The sequence below is a fragment of the Mytilus californianus genome, unplaced genomic scaffold (genome assembly GCF_021869535.1).
Source record: "Mytilus californianus isolate M0D057914Y unplaced genomic scaffold, xbMytCali1.0.p SCAF_5, whole genome shotgun sequence".
NCBI classification, from domain to species: domain Eukaryota; kingdom Metazoa; phylum Mollusca; class Bivalvia; order Mytilida; family Mytilidae; genus Mytilus; species Mytilus californianus.
In genome coordinates, this window is record NW_026262701.1 from 84,496,228 (window position 1) to 84,515,293 (window position 19,066).

At 32.8% G+C, this 19,066-nt stretch overlaps 2 long non-coding RNA genes across 2 annotated transcripts; one reads left to right on the forward strand and one right to left on the reverse strand.

Annotated features, from left to right (window-relative positions):
* Positions 1 to 7,173: 7,173 nt before the first annotated feature.
* LOC127701731 (uncharacterized) lies at positions 7,174 to 10,040 on the reverse strand. The gene is made up of 3 exons (XR_007982176.1): positions 9,583 to 10,040; positions 8,354 to 8,462; positions 7,174 to 7,245 (listed from the first exon to the last, which is right to left on the reverse strand). It is a non-coding gene; the product is annotated as an uncharacterized LOC127701731 (long non-coding RNA).
* Positions 10,041 to 11,075: 1,035 nt separating this feature from the next.
* On the forward strand, positions 11,076 to 16,494 carry LOC127701711 (uncharacterized). The gene is made up of 2 exons (XR_007982131.1): positions 11,076 to 11,240; positions 15,979 to 16,494. It is a non-coding gene; the product is annotated as an uncharacterized LOC127701711 (long non-coding RNA).
* The last annotated feature ends 2,572 nt before the right edge of the window (positions 16,495 to 19,066 follow it).

The window sequence follows — 19,066 nt, forward strand, 5'->3', positions numbered from 1 at the left end:
TAAGATTTATAATTGGTCAAAGAAATGGCTTGTGAATTTTATTGCCCAAAAGACTGAAAGTATGATAATTTCAAAAAAAATAAATAAACCCGTTCATCCTCCATTAAATATGAATACCCAAGAGCTACAAATAGTAAGTAAACACAAACATCTATGTGTCTTTTTTCTAAAAACGGATCCTGGAACGACCATATTGAATATATAATTTCTAAAACTTACAAAAGAATAAATATAATGAGAAAAATGAAAAATGTTCTTGATAGGTTTACACTTGAAAAAATTTACATATCATTTGTTCGCCCAATTCTTGAATATGCCGATGTCGTTTGGGACTCTCAAAATCAGAATTTGATTGCTAAACTTGAAAATATCCAGCTTGACGCAGCGCGTATCGTCACGGGGTACTAAACTTACCAGTATTAATAATTTATGTGTTGAAACTCGATGGGAAAAATTATCTGAAAGACGATGCAATCATAGACTAATTTTTTATCACAAAATTTTGAATAATAAAACTCCAGAGTATTTAAGAGACTTAATGCCCGATTCAGTAGGAAGTAGACATGATCATAATACAAGACAAAGAAATAATATTACACAAGTTAACACACGGACCTGTTTATATTCTGAATATTTTATCCCAGCAACAACAAAACTATGGAACACTCTTAACTTAAACGTAAGAAAATGTGAATCTCTACCATTATCCAAAAAACAAATTCGTACCCAAAATAGTAAGGTCCTAACGTATTATTACGTGGGATATCGTCTTGGTCAAATTCTTCATGCTCGCTTAAGAATGGATTCAAGTTCATTGAATTCTCACCTATTCCTTCGCAATTTAGTAGACTCTCCAAATTGTCGTTTTGGTGATGTAGAAACAAATTCTCACTTCCTGTTATCTTGTCCAATATACACTGATTTAAGACACGAACTATTAGCTTCAGTTTCAGTTCTTCCTGTCCAAGTTGACACACAAACTTTGCTTTTTGGATCAACGGTACTCTCAGATGAGCAAAATAGTCATTTATTTAGTTTGGTGCAGAAATATACTATCAAAAGCAAACGTTTTAACCCTTGATGTTACTGCTTCACCATTCAATAGGAACCCATGCATTTCACACTGTATACATTACAAAAATTCATATTTATTTTTGTATTTTTTTCTCTTCTTCTTCTCTAATGTATTTTCTACTTTTTCATATTCATATATTTATTACAGAGCATGCCAGTATTTATATTTATGTATTGTTCAATAAGTGTATTATTTGTGTAAAAGGAGACAGATTTGTAAAAGCAAATTTGCTTGTTTCTGAATCCTTAATATTTATTTCATTTGTATCATATCGTTTAATGTTGATTTATCTCAATAACTATTGTTTAAACTAAGGGTCACTAAGTCACTTACTCGCATTTTACTTAATATTTTTCTATTTTCAAAATTATTTTCAAGTACATTTGTCTAATTCAATTTTGTTTTAATTTTGCTGTACAAGAAAATTTTACTCCTTCCAATAGTTGATTTTTCGAAGAATATCTTTTCAAAGTTAGCATTTAGTTCTTTTTGATTATTTTTAGAATGAATTCTTCTCTTGTTTATACTTTATTTCCTGTATTTATATGTAGGTCTATTTCATGTGTGTTAGATATATTTTCAAAATATGAGAACCATGAAAATGATCCGTTCGTGCTGAGCCATTTAGACAACCGGAAAGCATCAAATGATAAAGGGTTATATATTCATCACTGGATATTCTTGCTAAGTAATTCAGTGATTGTATATTAATAAAAACATCTATAATGGGATACTGGGCTAGTTCTGCTCTTGCAGCTATATTGACAGATTGTCTACTGAGCTTAAGCCCAAGTATATATTTGCCAAAAAATTAAATGTTTTCGTTTCTTGGCTTCTATCGATCATTGCTCAAAGATCAAACTTATTTATCCTTTATTTTGTGCTCGCCTATCAGCTCTTAAAAATACATATACCTGGCAAATTTCAGAGTTATACATGAGAATTGGTTTTACAAGGATTTTCAAACAAATTTTTGTATAGTTTTATAGACACGTTTTCTTCTGGGGAAAGACACTTAAAATCTACAATATGTTGGCATGATGGATAAACATATATGAGACATTAGCATCATCTAAACTATTATCTTTCTGTGATTCAGCTTAAGCCACGCGTTTCCATGAAAATTCGGCAAATTCTTTTCTTTATTATTATAGATATTTTTGGGACATTATATCAACATACACATAGATATCGTTGTATAATTTAAATTGCTATTATTTTTTGTGCTTTTTTTTCTTCTTTTGTGATTTCTTTTATGAATATATATATATATATAGATAATTAACTTCTTTTGTAGTATTTCAATACCGTGTAATTACATTACATATAGAATAGAATAGAGAATGGAAACGGGGAATGTATCAAAGAGACAACAACCCGACCAAAGAGCAGAGAACAGCCCAAGGCCATCATCGAGTCTTCAACGCAGCGAGGAAATTCCACACCTGGAGGTGGCTGAAGTTCAGCTGGCACCTAAATAATAATGTAAACTAGTTCAGCGAAATCGACACCGTTTCATAAGAATCAGTACGTGATTGGTTGACAACAATCGAAAGGCAATTCAAATTAACAACATTTTGTTTCCCAATAAAATGTAACTTTCGTAACAGCACGTGCTTCCTGAAACAACGTCACAATTAACAATGTAACGAACGAAAAATGTGATATAACTCGTAATTTCATGGTTGAAGCATGAAAATGTAATTATAAGAATTGAATCTTCTTTTTGTAATTTTATAGGGTTGTAAAAGCGTTGATTGTGCGCATATTGTTAGTATGAAGCGCGGAAACAAAATGTGTTTCGGTCAATACTTTTACAACCCATTAAAATTACAAAAAGAAGCATTTAGTTCTTAAATAAACATGCACTGTTCAGCCCAGGGTCGATGCTTGGTTATTCTTATCTATAATAAATAGTAAACGAGGACACTTGTTGTTCGGACTTAGATAAACTATAGGTCAGACTAAAGCCACGCACGTTTGTAGATCTTCGAAAATCCCATACATCATTGAATATTTATATCATAGTATGAACTTGGCCACAAATACGATAAGAAAATATATAAAATGTTTATATCAAATTATGAAACTCAACATAACCAGGGAATTTCTTGTCAGAAGCATTTAGTCCAAGCTTTACACTTCATCAAAATCCTTTTCCGTCATTGAATGTCTCAAGACTTATTTTACGATATAATTTATAAGTGTCATCCTACTTTTTTTCACCAGTCAGTAAACTGTGTGTGTTTTCAAATAAATAGCGCATCTACTGTCAGAAGATCAAGGCGAAGAAGTTCGACTACATTAGGGTAAACATATAGGGTCAACGTTATTCCGCCCTTCCGGGGGAGTGGTATTTGTGCACGGATAACATACTGAAAGAAGCAGCAAACAAACACGGGTTTATAGTGTGACAAAGGTAGATTATTTATCTGCGATAGCATATAACAATTTCTAAATCGCGCGACCCTATACAAGATGTGAGCAGTTTGACATCAGCAACAAATTTAAGATTAACAACAACAAAAAAACCGAGAGAGAGAGAGATAGATCGAGGTTCTTGTCTGGGAATAGGGATATACAATTATTGGATACCGATAAATCATATATTTATTTACTACATTTTAGATAAAGAGTGGTTTTATATTATTTCTTTATGCAGTAATTTAGTCGTTTCTGCAAGACAGTATACTTATTGATTTATGTTGGCGTATGAAAATGAATTTTCGGCAACTAATAACGTACAGTATTACCAAAAAAACTTAGCCAGTTGTTTTATTGAGAGAGAGAGAGAGAGAGAGAGAGAGAGAGAGAGAAGATACCATGGGGAAATGTTCATCAGTCCAATAAAAATAGCAATTAAAGGATTCAATTTTAATTCGACTTTGAATTTGACCAGTGAAGAACTGTAATTTAACAAACCACACGTTGGTTATAAAAAAAATCGATTGGTCGGGAAAAGTTTTGGGTAAGAAATTCAAATAAAATATATATACTACAACACCTGAATAACTTCGATCCTCAGGGATATGCTTAATCCATATCATTTTATGTCGCCATTAGGATCAGATGCCGTCAGAAGATATTCTCTGGAGAAATCATTTTATAATAAAATGATCCGCAGGATGCATCATAATACGACCGCAGAGGTCGAACCCTGAACAGTTGGGGCAAGTATGGGCACAACATTCAAGCATGATACAGCTCTGTATTTGGATTGTGATTAAATATTTGACACATCATAGGTTTCTGACACAGAATGAATGTGGTCTAAGACCTTAAACATTTGAAATTAGACATTTCCCTTTTATGGTCCAATATCCAAAATTTAAATACATGGTTAGATTCAGCATATTAAAGAATCCAAAGAATACATTTTAGATGAAATCAAACAAAGTTTAATTGTGGACCCTTTGGACCTCAAAATGAACCAATTTGATAATGGAGACCAAAATTTCAAAATCTAAATACATTGTTAGATTCAGTATACCAAAGAACCCCATATATTTATTTTTTGATGAAAACAAACAAAATTTTATTTTGGACCCCGATTTGCACCAACTCAGAAACGGGGCCCAAAAATAAATAAACTGTTAACACAGAGGTATGTCTCGCCTTTTTGTTATTTTGATAATGCAAATGTTGAAAGTAAAATAGCAATACTTTAACATGTAAGTTATGCAAGTATTCAAAGTCAATGAACCATGACTGAAGGTACAGGGCTAAACTATCTCCATGGAAATGAGATGTGCCAATGCTAATACAACTGCATACCAAATACAAAAGACTTTTCATAAGTCGTTCCATTTTAACAAACCTAAACACAAACATTAACTTGTAAACTATGTAAAAGTTTCAAAGTCAATGAATCATAATTAGGGGGTGGGGTTATATAATCTCAATGGAAATGAAACTAGCAAATACCAATACATTTGCATACCGAATATCATTGACTTAACATTAGTGGTTCATCTTAAACTGACCTAATCACAAACTAATACATGTAAACTAAGCAAAAGTTTCAAAGTCAATAGACCATGACTGAGGGGTAAGGACCAAATATTCTCCATGGAAATAAGATGTGCTAATGCTTATATAACTGCATACCAATTACCATTGACCTACCACTAACGGTTCCCCTTAAACTGGCATAATCACAAACTAAAACATGAAAACTAAGCAAAAGTTTCAAAGTCAATAGACCATGAATGAGGGGGCAGGGCCAAATAATCTCAATGGAAATGAGATATGCCAATGCTTATACAACTGCATACCAAATATCATTGACCTACCACTAGTGGTTTCCCATAAACTGACCTAATCACAAACTAATACATGTAAACTAAGCAAAGTTTCAAAATCAATAGACCTTGACTGAGGGGGAGGGGCCAAATAATCTCCATGGTGACGAGATGTGCCAATGCTAATACAACTGCATACCAATTAAATAACTATGTCTCGCTTTTTTACTCCGTCAAGGGCGAGACAAAAATCTAAATACCCGTATAATTCGATTTTTGATGAAACCAAACAAAATTGAAATTTGGACCCTTTGGACCTGAATGGTGTCAATTTATAAAAGGAGGGCAAAAAAACAAAATCTAAATACACGGTTAGATTCAGCATATTAAAGAACCTCAAAAATTCAAGACTTTGAATTAAACCCCATTGAAATTGGTCAAGTAATAAGCAATTTATACAAGTATAAGAAAAGTATTGTTTTTGGCCCTTTGCCCATTTTTCCCTAAACGGTTGGGGCTATAAACTCCAAAACCAATCTCAATCTCCCTTTTTTGGTATGGAACTTTGGGGGACAATTTCATAGAGATCCATAGACTTATATACAAGTCATTGTCCTGAAACAAGAAAAATGCTTGTTTTTGACCCGTTTTGGCCCCTAATTCCCAAACAGTTAGAAAAATAACCCCCAAACCCAGCAAACACTAAAACATCTTTAAAATGTTTTTAAAATGTTGTGTCTAATGTCATGAAAATATCACAAAAAAACGTGAGAAAAACATTAAATGTATGGTAGAATATATATCGCTAAAACATTTTCTAATATATTTTCTAAAATATTTGCATAATATAATTAAAATGTTGTAAAGAAATATCATGATAATGTGAAAAACAATGGCGTATTAAACATTTTGATAATCTTTTAAAAAATATTTTCTAGAAATATTTTCTGAACATTTGAAAAACATCATGAACATCAAATAATGTTATAAAAATGTTTTTTGGATGTTTTCTTGCAAGTGAGACTGTGCCTAAAAAATGTTTTCAAAATGTTTTAAAAAGATGTTTTTGGTTGATATCGAGATCATATCAATATAAAAATTTCTGTACTTTTGATTGAATAAATCAGTTGTTTTGCTAAGCATATGAAATTCACAATTCAAAGTCTCTAAAAACAAGAAGTATCTACAAATTTTGACACATCCAAAATGGCAGACACAACTCATCATGGTCAAGCCACTTACCAAATATGAAGTCATTCTGTTCATAAGCATTACTAATTAAAGTGATGAAAAATGTGAGAACATTCAACATTTTGAAATACAATGTATAAGCAAACAGGAAACAGGTGCCAGATACAAAAATGTTCACACATCACAGTTCATCACTTTCAAGCAGCTCATTAAATATGAACTCATCTTTATCAGCAGTTTTGGGAAAAACAGTGATGAAAATATTTGTCGGACAAAATCCGACAAATATAGGTGAACAGACGACAGACAGTGCAAGAAAGCCCATTATTCCAACCACAATGGTATAATGTTTAGTTTTTCGCTCTCAACTTTTATTACCTATCTTATACACATCATGCATATGTCAACCTGAACATGCATGACATATATGCCATTGGACATTATGCAAACATTATACACATTTTTAAGTTCAAGTTACATTGACTAAAACTTGTGTCCCAAATTCAGATTTTTCAATACAACTTCTCTTTCTAAACTAAAACGCTACACTTCTAATAGGGTTACATCTTAAGTCAATAATCATTGATAATTGGCTAAAGAGATGAGAACAAAACACCATTTTACATCAACTATTTGATTTATTTACGAATACATTGAAAAAGTCAATCAATTGTCTTATTCAAAATCACTTGGAATGTCTTGTAGTGTCTTATATCTTTTTCTTGCTGTGCCATGCTTCTGAAAAAAAAATTAATCTTACATTCATATATAATTTCTTGCACATTCCTTTATTATAGAACGATTCACGTTGCCTGAAGGATATACATCCCCTCCCCTTTAAAGTTTTGAAACAAATAACGATGATAGTCTGTCGGAAGGGGACGATAAATGGCTGACTGTGTTAAGAGAGAGCAATATGCCACGCTGAACTTCATTTAGTTATTAAAAAAAAACACATAAAAAACTTTAGACTAGATATGTGTCCAGTCAAGAGTCTTATTTCATTATACTCGTTGATTGTTGTCTATCATAATTTTTTTCTTTTATTGTTTTGTATAAATCAGGCTGTTGTTTTTCTTGTTTTTTTTAGTTTTCATTAAATGCATTGTATATAATGTAGGGGCCTTTAAAAGCCATGCTACATAATGTCATTAAACATCTTATTGTCCTTTTTGCATGTTTTGAGTGATAAACTCTGTAGAGTGACATAGTTTTATAACTTGTCATTTGTATCTAAGGGCATATGATACAGTCCTAGAAGTATATTATAGGCACATAATAACTTATTGAAGTGTTACGCATTGTTTTCGCAATGATGATAATAATATAACTTAACTTCCGAGAAACACACAGATGTCATTAAATGAGTTGTTTATATGTATTTGAAATACTTCAAAGGAAAGCAAATATGTTGTTTATGAAATAAAATTGAGAATGGAAATGGGGAATGTGTCAAAGAGACAACAACCCGACCACAGAACAGACAACAGCAGAAGGCCACCAACAGGTCTTCAATGCAGCGAGAAATTCCCGCACCCGGAGGCGTCCTTCAGCTGGCCCCTAAACAAATATATATACTAGTTCAGTGATAATGAACGTCATACTAAACTCCAAATTGTACACAAGAAACTAAAATTAAAAATAATAAACTAAAAGCACACTGTTGGACTAAAAGATTGATTTAAATAAACAACTTGTTTCTATTTTGTCACAAAAAAAATAATTTATTCAAATATCCAGATATCTTTTCTGTATTGTATGCCCTTAATCTTGAATGTAATGCATTGTTTATGCTAAATATTTGAATTAAATATGGAATAACAGTAATTCTGTATAAAAATCTTACTTCAAAAAAAATTCTACTGAAAGGTTGTAGACATTCCAAAGAACCTGCGCCACTTCCAAATTGTAAACCTGCATATTGAACTTGTCCTTTGTGGCTTTTCTTTTAGCTCCTGTTAAAAAATAAAAGATACATTGTATGTACATTGTGTGTATGAAGCAATAAATATAATTTTAAGCAACAGTTTATATTATCTTGCTTGTACTGAAGTCTTACATAGTCTTTTTAATGTTCATTAAGCTGTTAAGGGAAATTTAATTTACTGTTTTGCAAATACATACATACACTGATTTTACTAGAAAAAAAAATCTCCATATTCAAATGGTGCTTATATTAGTGTTATTGTAACTTGTTTGTGTGCCTCAGAAACAAGGTATTGAGTCATGCTTATTGCAATAGTTGTTGTTGGTTTAAGTCTGTCAAATTTCTTTTTCATAATGTGTATTTAATGTAGACAGTTAGTTGTTTTGTTTCAATTGTGTTGAGAAAAATTTAACATTTGTTTTTCAAGGCTTCAAAGTGGACTATATGGCATTGGTTTTCTCAGTTTTGAAAGCCGTACAGTGACCTATAATTTCTTTTATCCAAGTCGTTTAAATTCTGGTGGATAACTGTCTCATACACCTTATCGCTATTTCAGTATTTGGAAATCTGTCCCGCTTGAACTTTTTACGTCAGCATACGTCATACAATAATACACCTTATCGCTATTCCTGCTTGACCCGAGAATCTATCCTGCTTGAACTTTTGACATAAAACAACAATCACTTTTCCATTGTGGCATCAGATATTTTTTATGATGACGTCAAAATTTTAAGGGAACTTGTGACAGTTGTGTGATGTCCAGTAATGGTGGACAAATAGCAATAAGGTGTATTACTTTCAATTGTGGTGTCAAATATTTTCTAATATGACGTCAACATTTTACAGGAACTTTTATGATGTCCATGGCCAGTAATGGCGGACAAATAGCGATAAGGTGTATTGGCAATCAAACTGTGACAAACACACAAGCCACATATCTTTATAATTTTTTTTATCAATGAACAAATTCATAATTGGTGTACGTAGATGCTTGATGGAGCTACTTATAAGATAAATGTAAGATAAGATAATGCAGGGGCCCCCCTTTTTTCAAAACCTTGATCCGCACCTCCAGAAACAGATGTAATTTGGTTCCGATTATGATTGAACACACACAAGTTTCATCTTAACAGATTAATCATTCTTACCAAGTGAGTATATATCGCGTAACAAACAATTTTCTTGGCTCTCTTTGTTGATATCCTGTCTTCGTTTCGAAATTCAAATTTCAAAATCATTTCCGGTGATAAAACAAAAGTCGATTCCGGAAAAGGTCGGTTTTCCGTAAATCATATAAACGATACGAAAATTGAACTTAGTACAGTTACAGTTTTCATTTCTTAATTTCTAAAATATACACGAACGAAATGAATAAACATTAAAGAAAGGTGATTGTTTATTAATACATTATTGCTTAATTTAATGTTGACTCTTTTGAATTTTAATATAAGAAGGAATAAAATCTGACTTCAAGGATCTTCAACTGAGATATCAATTAAGGATTTCAACCATAGTGTCTTGCTTGTCATGATATTGATGAAATGTAGTACTATATCTTATCCTGAAAAAAAAACGAGCTGATTCCACAAAACGTTGTTTGTGGGGTTTTGAATAAAGTTTAAATAAAATGTTATTTTTATATCCGTAAAATGTTGAATAAAATATCAGTAAGGATATTAAGTAATGTGTATGTCAGAATATTTTATAGAAAACATTTAGCTGATATTTTTCAGATGTTTTATGTAAAACATTTTAATTTTACGTTATAAAACATTTTATGCAAATAGCAAAACTATATTTTCTGTAAAACATTTTTTTGCAGAATGTTTTTTGGATATTTGGAAAATATTTACTTTAAATGTTGTTAAAATATAAAATACCAATTGAAGAAAATATTATTTTTTTATATTATAAAATATCTACGGGATATTTTAGAACAATGTTTGAGAACATGAATAAAAGATATTAGCAAATAATATTTTGTTAATGTTGTAAAAACATTTTACTTAAATATTAGAAATAAAACATTTCAAAAACAATAAAATAAACATTTTTTTTATGTTTAAATGATATCTTATTGAAATATTTTGTGAGAGACGTCCATATGACATTTAAAAAATGTTTTTAAAATGTTGTGTGTCTGCTGGGAAATATATTCTAACTTTCCCTTTGTGGTATAGAACCTTATGTTACAATTTCATAGAGATCCATACACTTATACTCAAGTTTTTGTCTGGAAACCAAAGTTCATCGGACGACGACAACGACGACGACGCAGACGACAAAATTCCATTATACGGCCGCAAAAATTTTGCGCTTGTATAAAAAGTTTTTCCTCTGGTACAAAAAACAAATCACCTCTTTGTGCACAGAAAACCTGAACAATTTTTAAAATTGCGCAGTTCGGAAACAATTAAAGACCTTTTGCTTTTTTGTAAGAAATATGACATGTATGATTGAAGCATTGTCAGTTTATTGATTATCAATATTACACAATTATTATGATAAACAATACTGATTTGTTTTATCAAATGGAGTCGTGTTTATGTAAGTATATCGACTGTTTTATAAATACATATTCATAACATAAAAATAGCACAACCGAGGCCGATCTACGCAATTTCAATATATGAACACATGTCACGTGTGTAGATTCTCAAGGTTTTCTTTGTTTATATCTTGCTTTGGGTTGCACAATAAATTTGCGCAGGGGCTTTCATATAAAAAGGCGGGTTTGCTGTTCGTGCAAATTCATAACAAAACTGAACACTATTGAAATAGTCGGAAAAACTGATAAATACTATTTGTAAGTAGAACTTTAATTCAATTTGACAAACAGACATGCATGCGTAATGCATAAAATTATATAGTAAACTCATCATAGATAAATGTATATTAAATTTATACAATAGTTTATTCCTTTCAACAAGAGAATTTGAAAGTAATTGTTTTGGGGTAAAAGCAATTTATCTTTAATTGACAAACTTGGAACTTGATTTGTACCCCCTTACAGTAAGTATATTACGTTGAATGCCATATGGATATACAATTTTGATAGCGATGAAATTGTTTGTTTTTTTTTTATGTCTGATAAGAATGAAGTTATATGTGGTGTGTATGTAAATGCTCTTTTGTTCCGACGTTGGAAAGTTCCGGGCGGAAAGAACTAACTAGCCGAAAAGTTCCGGAGGAACTTATTAACTAGTTACTTTGTTCTTCCTCTGGTTTAAAAGTTCCACCGGAACAAAGTGACTAGTTGAAAAGTTCCAACGGAACATATCAACTAGTTAGATTGTTCCTTTTTGCCAAATTAGTCAAAACCGGAACTAACAAACTAGCCCAAAAGTTCCAACGGAACTTATCAACCAGGCAGAAAGTTCCATTTGGAGAATTGATGCAAAGTAAAAGCGCAACATATTATATTTGAACCTTTTAAAGGGAAACCAAGATACTGATTACAAAAGTCAAAAGGAACTTATCAACTAGCCACAAAGTTCCTCTTTGGCATATAAGTCAAAATCGGAACTAACAAACTAGCCCAAAAGTTCCAACGGAACTTATCAACCAGTCACAAAGTTCCATTTGGAGAATTGATGCAAAGAACCACATGAGGAGGGGGGTATTCTTCGATCCCTCCCTTGAGGGTACTATGAATACTAAATTTGCATGATAATGCAACTTATTCCGTTTTATGTGAGCTATGAAATACAACTTAAATTTTGCATATTTGTCCCCAAAGAAACCCCTTTAAGTGCGTTGGGTATTCTTGTAAAATAATGATTTGCTCTTATATATACGTACTGATACTCATTCGTCCCCCTCTTTCTACAAAAAGGACAAAATATGGTATATTCGGAACGATGTAACTAGTTGTTCTGTTCCGCCAGAACTATTCAACTAGCTACATTAATTGTTCCGGGACTTTTCAACTAGCTACTTTTTTCCGGAACTTTTCGACTGCACTCGGAATAAAACAACTAGTTGGAAAGTTCCATCGGAACGAAATAACTAGTTGAAAAGTTCCGCCGGAACAAAGTAACTGACGGAACATAGTGGCTGTTACATGTACACCAACGACCTGAACGACAGAAAAAGACCGAAATCTTGTAATAGATACTAGTACACGGTCTGAATTAATTTCAATGACAGCAAAAAATAAGTCTGGACTAGATTAGTGCATTCTAGATAGCATGTGTTAATTTTTTTTTATTATTCCCACGATTTTTATTTCACTATGAAATAACACACAAAGAGAATAATCGGAATTACATGAAAACAAAATATGGTGAAAGCACGGGCGATTGCGCGCATGTAACCCCTTTTCATTCTCCTACGACAAAGTCGAAGGGGCTTCAGATTTGCACTCCGTCCGCCTGTCTGTCTGTCTGTCCATCCGTCAGTCCGGCAAATCATTTTTCCACACTTTTTTCTTCGTGCTTGAAGATATTGATTTGATATTTGGCGTATTGTTTTATCATGACAAGTTACAGATCAAGTTCGAATTTTGTTCCGGTCTGATGATTTTGTGCAGAGTTATTGTCCTTGGACTTATAAAATTCACTCAAATCATCAGTTTTCCTCTTTTTTTTCGTCATGCTTGAGGATATTGAATGGATAAATGGTATAAAGTTTTATCATGACAAGTATCAGACCAAGTTCGAATTTTGTTCCAGTTTAACGATTTTGTGCAGAGTTATGGTCCTTGGACTTAGAAAATTCACTCTTATAAAACAGTTTTCCCACACTCTTTTTCGTCATGCTTAAAGATATTGAATGGATAAATGGTATAGTGTTTTATCATGACAAGTAACTGATCAAGTTCAAATTTTGTTCCAGTCTGATGATTTTGTGCAGAGTTGTGGTCATTGGACTTAAATAATCACTTTTTTCGTCATGCATGAAGATAGTGACTTGATATTTGTTATAAAGTTTACACAATGACAAGTTATAGATCAATTTAGCAGTTTGTTCCGGTACAATGAATTTTTAATCAGTAGGGGACTATGTATTGCCATGCAATACTCTCAGAATGCTTGTTTATATTCGTTTTTTTGGGGTGTATATTTTTAGCAAGTATATCTCTTAAAACTGCTTAACCGTTTTCGCTTATTTAATGTGTTTTTATAATACGACATTACAACAACAGCAGTTATATGCTGACCCTCCATTTTCATTAAAGAAAAATTACAAAAAAGAAAATAAACTGCTACGCCTAACGCAGCTGGATACGACCGCAGACGTCCAACCCTGAATAGTTGGGGCAAAATTGGACACAATATTCGAGCTTGATACAGGTCTGAATTTGGATTGTAATTAAATATTTGACACATTATAGGTTTCTGACACAGAAAAATGTAGTCAAAGAACTTGAAATTGGTTATATGATTTGAATTTATATTCAATTGAAGACTTCTTGCTTTTGTGCAATACACTGTGTTGTTGCGCAATACTTAGTAAATCTGTTTTCAGACTATTTACAAAGAATTAGCAAAATAGTGACCCCCAATTTTTCTTTGTAAAATTGACAATTTCTTAAATCTTGAGGAAAAAAAATTGACCCCCTTAAAAAAAATATGTGAAGACATTTTCTTTTTGTAAAATGTGGTACGATTTAAGAGACATCCATACACTTCAACACAAGCTATTGTCTGAAAACTAGAAAAATGATTGTTTTAGACCCTTTTTGGCCCCTAATTCCTGAACGGTTTGGGCAACTACCCCCAAAAACCCCTTATACTGGTTGTATTGAACCTTGTGGTACAATTTCAGAGCAATCACAATACTTATACACAAGTTATTGTCCTGAAACTAGAAAAAAAATGCTTGTTTTGGGCCCCTAATTCCTAAACGGTTGGGACCATCACCCTCAACAACAATCCCAACCTTCCTTTTGTGGTATTGAACCTTTTGGTTAAATTTCCTAGAGATCCATACACATAAACTAAAGTTATTGTCCGGAAACCAAATGTCTTCAGACGACGACGACGTTATAGCATTATACGACCCCAAAATTTGTTTGCGGTCGTATAAAAAGGGGGTCCACGAATGCCCTAATCACCTAGCTGTGGGTGAAAGCATTGAATCGCTGTTGGTCTTATCTTTTGATTGTTAAACTTCTGGATTTTTTTTTTTTTTTTTATGTAGATTACTTTGTATTTATCATTTTCACAAATTCGTTTGCCCTTAGTATAAGGTGTTTCAGAGTTGTTGTAATATTTCATGTCTTTTCAAGAGGGGATGGACAGGGGTCCATATTCCCACTTCCCCAACTACCAATCCCAATTCCCTCCCCCGTTACTCCCGGACAAAAATTGTTCAAAATATTTTCACCAGAATATCCCAATTTTTACTCACCCCTGTCTATCATCTTTCGATGTTCTAAGGATTCGATAGAGTCGAGTAGTCGGCCGAATTTGTAGTTATCAATTAATTGATCGCTCCCAGGAGGTTATTTTTAGTGATATGTCAAAGATAAATCGTTATATACTGAGCATTACACAATTAGATTAAAAAAAATTGATTTGAGACATGAGTGTCGTAGAAAGAAAGAAATGGAGAATGTGTCCCCATGGATACAGATGATGCCCCCGCTTGCATGTATACAACATTATAAAGTGACACAACTCAAGAACGATAAAAGTGACGCTACCCAAATTTGCACTTGATCTGAGTTTTAAGGTAATAAGTATTGTCAAGGATGGTATTGTGTATAGGTTTCATAATGTTTGGTTGGGGCAAACTTAAGTTACAGAACGGAAACTAAAAATTTTGCAATTTTTCTATTTATAAAGGGGCATAACTCAATAATGATCAAAGTGACGCTACCAAAATTCAATCTCGATCTGTGTTTTGTGGTAATAAGTATTCTGTATAAGTTTCATAACATTTTGTAATTTTTTCCATTTTTAAACGGACATAACTCTAGAACGGTTAAAGTGACCCTACCAAAATCCAAACTTGATCTGTGTTTTGTAGTAATTAGCAATGTGTATAAGTTTCTTAACATTTGGTTGAGGCAAACTCAAGTTAGAGAACGGAAACCAATTTTGGGACGTACGTTCGTACGTACGTACGTACACACGGACAAGGGTAAAACGTAATGCCCCCTCCGCTACGGCGGGGGCATAAAAAGGGGGGATCGGCAAGTTCGGGTGAGCTATTCATGCCCTAATTAATATAACAGCTGCATGCGGCAAAATATACAGTAAAACAAAAACAAAAACCATGTGCTTAACATGCTTAAATCAATTAAACATTCACTGATCAAAATCAAGAAGGAAGGGTCTATGTACAATGTATCACAGTGACACTGGTGGGCACCGTAATTAAAGGGAAAAGAGATTGCTCGAATAATAAGAAAATTCGAGAACAATAAATCGGCGAGCTTTCTATAGGGGGCCTTCTATATGTATAATAGCTCATTTCAATGTGGAAATTTGTTACAAAATCATAGTGCAATGTTTGTATATGTGAATGTCATACTACCGATCAAGGACCCTTGATCGAAACAATAAGTATTCTTATTCGTTTTAAAACTTTTTCAGAACCGTAAATATGGACAAAAAAGATGTAAATGCCCCACCAGCACAAGGAGCAGCTCAAACAGCATCTTCGGGACAACAGGGAAAAGATCCCGTACATCAGAATTGGTGGTATGAAAGTCCAGAAAAGGGCTCTCCGTCAGGTTCTCCGAAAGGAGTAAGCTCGCCGGGTCTCGGAGGCGCATTCTTACAAAAGGGTCAAATCAAACCAGTTGATAGCAGCCAAAACATGTTTAAAGAATTTGATGAATTCAACTATTAATTATAAACGTGATGAATGTCTCATTAGTGCTTTATGTGTCTAACTCTAGGAATCACGAGGATTCGTTATGAATGAATGTGTAATATATTTGAATGTAAGACTTCGATTAGATGGCCGTATAATTGTGTTTAAAACTGGAATCGTGGTTTGAACATATTTTTGTTTGATTATTTGTGTTTTTCAGGTATTCACATTTACTTAGTATTATTAGTTTGTTTCATTTTTGAAATAATTAATAAAGATAATGATAAATTTAACTGAATGTTTTCTATGGATCATATGACACTTTTAATATTTATAAACAACGTGAAAAGGTATTCGTCCTTGGACATGTTTGAGTCATGATAAGCACGTATGTGCTGTTTTTACCTTGTTTATATAAATACTTCAACGATTTTGTACAGGAATGCACTTTTATGATGGTGTTTCACTAATGGAAATTTGCATTTGTTTACTGCTTTATATAGTATTGGTTTTCAGTAACTTCTCCAGGTCGTCGATCACTTGTAAACACTCGCCGTCGGAATTCATGTTTGACTCATTTTGAGGGACCCATTTTGAGAGGGGAAAAAATGTCATACAAACCGTAGGGACAGGCGTTTCGGAAATGGAAATAACCATATTTTTTTATGGGGGGTGGGAGAGAGAAAAAAAGATTCTAAAAGTGGGAGGTGGGAGAAGTGTACCCTCCTCTTGACTGGTCTTCGATGAAAGTCGCAGAATGGGAGACATAGGGATTACTATCCGGAGGCGGTGTAATTTATTTATATATATTTCATATTTCAAGAGATAGAAGACCTGGATGCTTCAAACCTTATGTTACGAAGTTTCCGTCTGTCATATGTTTATGGTCCATGACCTCATTTTCATGGTTCAACGTATGCGTGAAAACATTTTTTTATTTGAATTTCTCACGAGTAATAGGACAACTATAGACTAGTTAGTATATGGATTCCTTACTATGTCTACATGGCCCCAGATAGGGTTCACCTGACCTCTACCTCATTTCATTGATCATTACACCCCAGTTCGATTGTTATACTTCATAGTTTCTATTTCTGAAACAAGTGTTAATTGAATAGATCTATTGTTCAAACCCCTGCTTCTACATCCCGCAAACAAAGTCCATTGTTATTCGTAACAATAGAAATAAATTATTTTTTAAATAGCATGGACATAAGAAATTAGTAATAGTGTTCACTACAAATTGTTTCATGATATAAAAAAAACACACATTTTAGGAAATTCCAATAAGCATCTATATATGGAATACAAAAATAATCCTTTAAATACTCTTTTTTTTTTAAGGTAATTTTCTTATCCCAGTCATATGTCTCTATTCTAAAGCATTGATCTTTAAATAAAAAAATGGGGATTTTAACTGTATTTTTCTCGAGAGGGGGGCTTTTGTTTTTGATAAAATCGTAAGATATAAAATACAGTTATGATTACCTTTATTAAACTGATACAGGTAAGTACTTTGGGTTATAATATTGCCTTTATCTTTAGTCTCTTCTACCAAATCCAACACTTGCCATAAAATGTCGTCCGTCTTATACCCGTCCATATTGACAACTGTATTTTTGTTTGTAATAAGAATACACGAAAGAGTCAACCTTGACCTGCTGATCCATATTAGCACAGAATTTAACGCGAATATGCAAAACAACTTTGACATTTGTAAAATATACTCACTTGTCAAAGTTTGAACGAAGATAACCAAAGTAAGGTTACTAGTTGGGTTTCATGTAATAAAAAACATTCTTATAAATCATGGTTTGATATTGTCAATAAATATGCTATCGTTTTTTTTTATTTAATAATCAATGTTAACAAATATAGGGTTTAGAATGGGATGTAAGTTAGTTATACACCTCGGGATACGGCGTGTCTGGATTAGAAACCCCTCCGGCCTCCGGCCGACGGGGTTTCTTATCCAGACACACCTATCCCTCGGTGTATAACTATTACGTTATCAAGGTTGAAGTTACGTAATTAGGTCCGTATCTCAGATACTATACTATAAGCAGTACGTCAACTATATGTGGTGTATGCAATGATTGCAAGGTGTTCATGTCTGCCTGACAGGTATCATTTGTCCGTAACCTCACTTTCATGGTTCATTGGTTAATGTTAAGTTTCTGTAGTTTGGTCCTCTTCTCAGATACTATAAGAATAGTCAACTATATCTGGTGTATGGAATGATTGTGTAGGGTTTACATGTCTGTCTGGCAGGGTTCATCTAACCTTGACCTCATTTTCACGATTCATTTATTAATATTTAGTTTTCCTGGTTAAGCCAGTTTTTTTTTTAGATATTATGAGCAATAGGTCAACTATATTTAATGCATGGAATGATTGAAAGGTCTTCATGTCTGTCTGTCATTTATCATCTGACCTTGATCTCATTTTCATGGTTCATTGGTCAATGTTAAGTTTTCAGTGTTTGGTTTGTTTCTTTGATACTATAAGCAAAAGGTAAACTAAATTTGGTGTATGGAATGATTTTAAGTGTACATGTATGTCTGCAAGGGTTTATCTGACCTTGACCTTATTACCATCAGCCATTTATAAGGTTAAGCTTCTGTGATACTTGCAGTAAAACCTTTATTTATTAGACTTTCACCATTAAATCAATCATGGTCAGCACAGCATGCGATACCTTTCAGCTCTAGCACTCTTATTCTTTCACTTGCCTGGCTTTAAATTTGTTCAGTCCTTAGTTGACGGTCTTGTACAACTGTAAAATTTTAATGTGAAGGTATGTCATCTTACTTTACTTGTCCGTCCTGATGTTTTATTTTACGTATTCATTGGATATGTTGAATC